The sequence below is a fragment of the Triticum urartu genome, chromosome 6A (genome assembly GCF_056163025.1).
Source record: "Triticum urartu cultivar PI428250 chromosome 6A, HENAU_Tu73, whole genome shotgun sequence".
NCBI classification, from domain to species: Eukaryota; Viridiplantae; Streptophyta; class Magnoliopsida; order Poales; family Poaceae; genus Triticum; species Triticum urartu.
In genome coordinates this window covers 41,330,386-41,338,553 of record NC_141878.1, presented here as the reverse complement: position 1 = coordinate 41,338,553, position 8,168 = coordinate 41,330,386, and the positions used below count along the sequence as shown (strand labels likewise).

Genomic DNA, 8,168 nt, shown 5'->3' with positions numbered 1-8,168 from the left:
AGTGTTGATAAAAAAGAAATGATAGGCCATCAGGGCCAGGGGCCCCATTAGCATATGAGCTCATGATGGCTTCTTTAATTTCCTCTTCTGAAAAGGGCTTTTCCAGGGAAGCATTCTCTGCTTCTGTCACCAGTTCTTCCTCAGACCAAAACTGATCATCTAGATGGATATTGGGTCTGGGTTCATAACCAAAAAGGTTTTTATAAAATTCAGTAGCAACATCCAACATGTCCTTAGTGGAGTATACATGGCCATCTGGCCCTTCCAGGATAGATAGTTGGTTTTTCCTTTTGCGTTGGTTAGCAACAGCATGAAAATATGATGTGTTTCTATCTCCCTCTTTGATCTTCCTATCTCTAGATCTCTGCCACATGGCAGTTTCCTCTTTTCTCCAAATCTCTTCAAGCTCTCCCTTGATTTGTTTCATTCTGAGGACATCCCCAGCATTGGTTCTGTTTTGTTCAGCAAAGACATCAAGGATATCAAATTCCTGTAGTAGGTCTTTTTTCCTTTTCTTCATGGCTGCTTCTAGGTTTATACTTCATCCTTTAATACTTTTCCTAAACAGCTTGGTTTTGAACTGCCAAGTCCCAATAGCAGTTGTGCATGGTGAAGGTGTGGCAAATCCTTTCCACCAAGGCTCGAAAATCTGGTTGTTCCAGCCACCACTTCTAAAATTTAAATGGTCTGGATGGGTTAGAAGTACCCACCCCAGAGTCAAGGAGAATTGGGGCATGGTCACTTCCCACTCGAGGTAGCGCACACAAAGTGGTAAGGGGGAAGTGACTGTCCCAGCTAGTAGCAGAGAAAACTCTATCAATAGTGGTAAAGATTGGGTTGTCCTGATTATTACTCCAGGTATAAACCCTGTTAGACAGCTTATACTTCATAAGGCCCCATTTATTTATCCAATCATTGAACAAGAACGTCCAAGAAGTGTTAATATTGCCTGAAGATTTATCTTTAGCCTCTCTAATCAGATTGAAGTCACCCCCAAACAGAACAGGATAGCACAAGTCATCCATACTTTCATGTAGTTTAGCAATAAAGTCAATTTTGTCTACAACATAAGCTGTGCCATAAACCACAATCAAATGCCAGCAGAAACCATTAGTTTTGTTTTTAAGGTAATGATAATACAATATTTTTTATTACTAACACTAAGGACCTCAAACATATTAGATTTAGTACCCAAAAGGATACCCCTAGCAGAGCCTACTGCAGGTAGCATATGCCATTCATAAGCAGTAGAGCCAGCTAGGGCATTGAGGAAAGAATCAGACAAGGTCTCTCTCTTAATTTCTTGAAAGCCTAAAAATTCAGGATTATACTTGTTAACTAAGTCAGACAGGCACTGTAGTTTCCCTTTTTGGCCCAAACCCCTAATATTCCAAAAGATACCAATCATGGGATTTTGAATGGATGTGTCAGACTAAAAAGCCCCCCTCTTACAGCATTCCCAGAACCACCCTCAACATCAGCAGTGCCCCCTGGTGTGTTGGTGTTGGGAATGTCTCTTTGGAGTAAAAACTCCATTGCCAGCATTAAATCCAGTATCTAAATTGTCAGGCAGAGATATCTCAGGATTCTGAGAAGCAAATAAAAGGTATTTTTCAGTTTCATCTCTAATAATGTCATTAATGATCTGTTTTTTTTCTATCTCATCATCACCAATCTTGATATTAACTGCAGAAGCATAAGCCTCTAAATTAGATGTAGATTCAGCAGCAAAGGACTTACTTTTAAATGTAGGTGGGATTTCCAGGTTTTACTTCATCTTGTATGCTGCAGCTTTCTCCATAATATTTTGCCTGTTGTGGACCCTGGAGCTCAGTCTTGGAGCAACCACTAGACCCCACTTGTTCTTGGGTGTAGCCCTTTCCTTGGTTTTCTCCATAAGTCCCATTATCTTCAAGCCATGAGCTTCAACAGTGTCCATCCCCTCATCTGGTTCAGCAGTTTCACTGTCAGTATCAGAAGCAGAGTCCTCCAGCTCTTCCAGCAGGCCAGAATAGTATAGTGTTTGAGCAGACACTGGGGAATTGATAGCAGCATCACTGCTTGACGATGCAGCAATCACACTGGTCTCATTTGCTTTGTTGTGGGGAGTGCTAAGGATTTTGATTGCCTCAGAGAAGGGTATCGAAGAGCACATGCTCTGGGTCACAGTTTCTTCTTTAGTCTTCTTATTAGCTCTCATAGGAGATATGCATGCCTCAACCAGAGCAGGGGGTGTAATGTAGCACCATCATCAGTTGCTTTCTTCCCAGCTGGAGTTTTTGTGGGGGCCCTGTTGGCAAGGTCTAGGTCATCTATGGGTTCCTCTCCATCATCCAGGATGTCCTTATCTAGTTCCTCCTCATCAATTACCTTGTTGTCATCATCCACAACTATGTCAGTAGGTCCATCATCATCATTAGGATCATCAGCCCCTATCTGGTCAAAACCTTCCACAGTAAAGGATAAGATATAGAGTTTTTTCCTCATCTCCATAATCCTTTCAAAAGGAATTTTAGCTGGGTCCCTACAAGCAATTTTAACCCTCACTTTCTCATAGAAGCTCTTCATTAGACCATTCCAATCTACATCCACAAGAATTCCAAAGAAGGAAGCAATCTGAGATAGGACTTTCCATGTGCACCATTTGGACGACAGGCCCTCCACGACGACCCATGCTTCAGTAAGCTCGCTGAATGAGTCAATTGAACCGGTCCATTTTCCTCAGACACAGACACTCCATCGATGGGCAGATCAAAGGCAGGGAATTCAATCAGTTCATCGACATCTTTCCAGGGTGGAAATCTGACCAAGAACTTCTTCTCTGACAGTGGCCTGATCTGCCATGTCCATTGCTTACTTTTGCAGAATATCCCAGAGAGATTCTTAACTAGATCTGACTTGTTGATTTCGCCTTTCATGATCCAAACTTCTCCACAGTTCCTGAAGTTCAGCCAATTTGCTTCTCTACCCACAGGAGCGTCAATGTGATAGAACCCCAGTCCCAGTGCAGAACTCCCAAAGAAAGTGGCAACTGGATGAGGTTGCGCCCAGGCTGCGCAATTATTGACATTGTGCCCCTCCAAACCATAGATGAAGCAGGCTTTCTTCTAGATGCAGTTACCAACGTAGTGGCCAGGGCCTCCACGTTCTGTATCTCCAATTTGTTCTAATACTGCAAGAAATATTAAAGGAATGCTATGAAATTGTACACATGAGAGTAATAAAGATAAATTATCGCTAGTCACCTGAAATCTTTCTCGGGCTCCCACTCTTCTTATGGTTCCTCGGAGGGGTGGTCGCACCCTGTTGCCTTGTGGGCATCTGGTAGCCCCCTCAAGTGGATCTTTGCTCTAGTATTTTTTATATATTCCATAAAACATCTTCAAAAAGTTTCGTCCAATTTCGAGAAATTTTATTTCTGCACAAAAACAACACCATGGTAGTTCTGTCAAAAACATCATCAGTCCAGGTTAGTTTCATTCAAATCATGTAAATTAGAATCCAAAACAAGAGCAAAAGTGTTTGAAAAAAATAGATGCAACGAAGACGTATCAGATTCTTGCATACTCAGACTTCACCAATGTCTCCCGGAGATCATACTGACTAGGTGGATCTAAATCTTGGCCAAATTGACCAAGGGCCTGAACCATCTGCCTAAACTCGTCATTATCAATTGCGTTAAATTATGTGGCTACATTGCATATAAGAGATACACATCTTTGCATAGGAGGGCGATAAACAATCTACAATTCAATTGGAAAAAATAGGGCAGCAAGATCTTTCCATGGGTACACACCCATCTTGCAATGTACTCAGGTGCTCAAAGTGATCTCTCCTTCCATGTTGCCTTGTTAATCTTCATTTGCTTGAGTCTTGCTTAATTCTACGTTTAACTTGGGGTAAATGGTACATGTTGTTGGGGAACGTAGTAATTTCAAAAAAATTCCTACGCACACGCAAGATCATGGTGAAGCATAGCAACGAGAGGGGAGAGTGTCATCTACGTACCCTCGTAGACCGTAAGCAGAAGCGTTATGACAACGCGGTTGATGTAGTCGTACGTCTTCACGATCGACCGATCCTCAATACCGAATGTACGGCACCTCCGCGTTCAGCACACGTTCAGCTCGGTGACGTCCCGCGAACTCACGATCCAGTAGAGCTTCGGGGAAGAGCTTCGTCAACATGACGGCGTGGTGATGGTGTGTTGGGGAACACAGCAGAAATTCAAAATTTTCTACGCATCACCAAGATCAATCTATGGAGTAATCTAGCAACGAGGGGAAGGAGAGTGCATCTACATACCCTTGTAGATCGCTAAGCGGAAGCATTCAAGTGAACGGGGTTGATGGAGTCATACTCGTCGTGATCCAAATCACCGATGGTCCTAGTGCCGAACGGACGGCACCTCCGTGTTCAACACACGTACAGCCCGGTGACGTCTCCTATGCCTTGATCCAGCAAGGGGAGAAGGAGAGGTTGGGGAAGACTCCATCCAGCATCAGCACGACGGCGTGGTGGTGGTGGAGGAGCGCGGGACTCCAGCAGGGCTTCGCCAAGCACTACGAGAGACGAGGAGGGAGAGGGGTAGGGCTGCGCCAACAGGGAGAGCAAATCACATGTGTTGGGCAGCCCCAAACCTCAAGTATATATAGGGGGAGGGGAGGGGCTGCGCCCCCACCTAGGGTTCCCTTCCTAGGGGCGGCGGCAGCCCCCAGATCCCATCTAGGAGGCGGCCAAGGGGGAGAGAGAGGGGGGGCGCACCTAGGGTGGGCCTTAGGGCCCATCTGCGCCTAGGGTTTGCCCCCTCTCCTCTTGAGGACGCCTTGGGCCTTGGTGGGAGGCGCCCCAGCCCACATAGGGGCTGGTCCCTTCCCACTATTGGCCCATGTAGGCCTCCGGGGCTGGTGGCCCCACCTGGTGGACCCCCGGACCCCTCCGGTGGTCCCGGTACACTATCGGTGATGCCCGGAACACTTCCGATGGCCAAAACCATACTTCCTATATATCAATCTTTACCTCTGGACCATTCCGGAACTCCTCGTGACGTCCGGGATCTCATCCAAGACTCCGAACAACATTCGGTAACCGCGTACATACTTTCCCTATAACCCTAGCGTCATCGAACCTTAAGTGTGTAGACCCTACGGGTTCGGAAGTCATGCAGACATGGCCGAGACAACTCTCCGGTCAATAACCAATAGCGGGATCTGGATACCCATGTTGGCTCCCACATGCTCCACGATGATCTCATCGGATGAACCACGATGTCAAGGACTTAATCAATCCCGTATACAATTCCCTTTGTCTAGCGGTACGATACTTGCCCGAGATTCGATCGTCGGTATCCCGATACCTTGTTCAATCTCGTTACCGGCAAGTCTCTTTACTCGTTCCGTAACACATCATCCCGTGATCAACTCCTTGATCACATTGTGCACATTATGATGATGTCCTACCGAGTGGGCCCAGAGATACCTCTCCGTTTACACGGAGTGACAAATCCCAGTCTCGATTCGTGCCAACCCAACAGACACTTTCGGAGATACCTGTAGTGTACCTTTATAGCCACCCAGTTACGTTGTGACGTTTGGCACACCCAAAGCACACCTACGATATCCGGGAGTTGCACAATCTCATGGTCTAAGGAAATGATACTTGACATTAGAAAAGCTTTAGCATACAAACTACATGATCTTGTGCTAGGCTTAGGATTGGGTCTTGTCCATCACATCATTCTCCTAATGATGTGATCCCGTTATCAGCGACATCCAGTGTCCATGGTCAGGAAACCGTAACCATCTATTGATCAACGAGCTAGTCAACTAGAGGCTTACTAGGGACATAGTGTTGTCTATGTATCCGCACATGTATCTGAGTTTCCTACCAATACAATTCTAGCATGGATAATAAACGATTATCATGAACAAGGAAATATAATAATAACCAACTTATTATTGCCTCTAGGGCATATTTCCAACAGTCTCCCACTTGCACTGGAGTCAATAATCCAGTTCACATCGATATGTGATTAACACTCAAGGTCACATCCCCATGTGACTAACACCCAAAGAGTTCTGGGTTTGATCATGTTATGCTTGTGAGAGAGGTTTCAGTCAACGGGTCTGCAACATTCAGATCCGTATGTACTTTGCAAATTTCTATGTCATCTTGTAGATGCAACTACTACGCTACATTTGGAGCCATTTCAAATAACTGTTCTACTTGGAGCTATTCTAAATTGTTGCTCCATTATACGTATCCGGTATCTCTACTCAGAGCTATCCGGATAGGTGTTAAGCTTGCATCGATGTAACTCTTTACGTCGAACTCTTTATCACCTCCATAACCGAGAAACATATCATTATTCCTCTAAGGATAATTTAGACCGCTATCTGGTGATCTACTCCTAGATTACCTTTGTACCCTCTTGCCAGATATGTGGCAAGGCACACATCAGGTGCGGTACTCAGCATGGCATACCGTATAGAGCCTATGACAAAAGCATAGGGGACGACCTTCGTCCTTCCTCTTTCTTTTGCCGTGGTTGAGCTTTAAGTCTTAACTTCATACCTTACAACTCAGGCAAGAACTCCTTCTTTGACTGATCCATCTTGAACACCTTCAAGATTATGTCAAGTATGTGCTCATTTGAAAGTACCATTAAGCGTTTTGATCTATCCTTATAGATCTTGATGCTCAATGTTCAAGTAGCTTAATCCAGGCTTTCCATTGAAAACACTTTCCAAATAACCCTATATGCTTTCCAGAAATTCTACGTCATTTCTGATCAACAATATGTCAACAACATATAATCATCAAAAATTCTATAGTGCTCCCACTCACTTCTTTGGAAATACAAGTTTCTCATAAACTTTGCATACACCCAAAATCTTTGATCATCTCATCAAAGCATACATTCCAACTCCGAGATTCTTACTCCAGTCCCTAGAAGGATTGCTGGAGCTTTGCATACTTGTTAGCATCTTTCAGGATTGACAAAACCTTCTATTGTATCACATACAACTTTTCTTACGAAAACTTGGTAAGAAAACTTGTTTTGACATCCATCTATAAGATTTCATAATCGAAAAATACAGCTAATGCTAACATGATTCCGACGGACTTAAGCATCGCTACGGGCAAGAAATTCTCATCGTAGTCAACTCCTTGAACTTGTCAGAAAAAACATCTTAACGACAAGTCGAGCTTTCTTAATGGTGATACTTACCATCATTGTCCGTCTTCCTTTTAAAAATCCATATGTACCTAACAGCCTTACGACCATCAAGTAGTTCTTCCAAAGTCTACACTTTGTTTTCATATATGGATCATCTCTCGGATTATATGGCCTCGAGCCATTTTGGAATCCAGGCCCACCATCGCTTCTCCATAGCTCGTAGGTTCATTGTTGTCTAGCAACATGACTTCCAAGACAGGATTACGTACCACTCTGAAGTAGTATGCATCCTTGTCATCCCACGAGGTTTGGTAGTGACCTGATCTGAAGTTTCATGATCACTATCATAAGCTTCCACTTCAATTGGTGTAGGTGCCACAGGAACAACTCCCTGTGCCCTGCCACACACTAGTTGAAGAGACGGTTCAATAACCTCATCAAGTCTCCACCATCCTCCCACTCAATTCTTTCGAGAGAAACTTTTCCTCGAGAAAGGACCCGATTCTAAAAACAATCCCTTATTGCTTTCGGATCTGAGACAGGAGGTATACCCAACTGTTTTGGGTGTCCTATGAAGATGCATTTATCCGCTTTGGGTTCGAGCTTATCGGCCCGAAACTTTTTCACATAAGCGTCGCAGCCCCAAACTTTTAAGAAATGACAGCTTAGGTTTCTCTAAACCATAGTTCATACGGTGTCATCTCATCGGAATTACGTGGTGCCCTATTTAAAGTGAATGTGGTTGTCTCTAATGCCTAACCCATAAACTATCATGGTAATTCGATAAGAGACATCATGGTATGCATCATATCCAATAGGGTGCAGTTATGATGTTCGGACACACCATCATACTATGGTGTTTCAGGCTGTATTAGTTGTGAAACAATTTCCACAATGTCTTAATTCTGTGCCAAACTCGTAATTCAGATATTCATCTCTATGATCATATCATAGATATTTTATCCTCTTGTCACGACGATCTTTCAAC

General features: G+C 44.0%; 1 pseudogene; it reads right to left on the bottom strand.

Moving 5' to 3' along the window:
* Positions 1-2,196: 2,196 nt before the first annotated feature.
* Positions 2,197-3,321, bottom strand: LOC147963686 (uncharacterized; annotated as a pseudogene).
* Positions 3,322-8,168: the final 4,847 nt, after the last annotated feature.